This window comes from Scomber japonicus, chromosome 16 (genome assembly GCF_027409825.1).
Source record: "Scomber japonicus isolate fScoJap1 chromosome 16, fScoJap1.pri, whole genome shotgun sequence".
Taxonomy (NCBI): domain Eukaryota; kingdom Metazoa; phylum Chordata; class Actinopteri; order Scombriformes; family Scombridae; genus Scomber; species Scomber japonicus.
In genome coordinates, this window is record NC_070593.1 from 26479034 (window position 1) to 26479795 (window position 762).

The window sequence follows — 762 nt, forward strand, 5'->3', positions numbered from 1 at the left end:
GATAAAAGATAGTTTGTCCAGTGAGGCATATGAGCATTTCTGATTTGCTGCCCTGATGGTTAAGCTATGGTTTAGCTTTGAATTTTCTACTGTTGAATCAGTCGTTTCATGTAGCCGATCTATCCACCAACACAACCGTGGATTTCTGTTAATGATTTATGATTTCTGACAAAATTGCAATGGCTGTTCTAGCTCTGAAAGGGATGAGGTTATTTGAGGTTATTTTAAGTTAAAGAAGTTAAGTTAAAGCCTTTAATATTGTGTATTTTATTAAGGACGTACACTTTCAAGTCAAAAATAAGTTCCATGCCCTGTTCATTCAGTTCTACATCTGTGCTTCACTGTGCAAGATTGTGCAGAGTTTGACACTTGAAGGCTGTTTTCACATTTGTCTGCTGAAGGCGAGTTTAAGATTGGGTCCTACAAGCATGATTTGTGACATCACAATCAGTTTGGAGCCAAGCAATGCAGGGCTAGTATATGCCAGTATAAGGAAAATGTATGAAATGAAGCATATTTGCATATTCAAAGGATTTGATGAGGGAGTGGGAGTAGATGTCATTTTAAGGACTTTTAACAAGGTAACTGCAACCCATGCCCAATTTATTATTCCAATCAGATGGTTTTTATAGGCCTATGCCCTAAAACAAGTCTGGACGGATTCTTAAACAACGCAGACGAACATTACTACATTTCACTTGTTTGAGCTTATTTGCTGTCTATGGGAAGATTGAATACGATTGAATAATAGTTGTCAGCTTT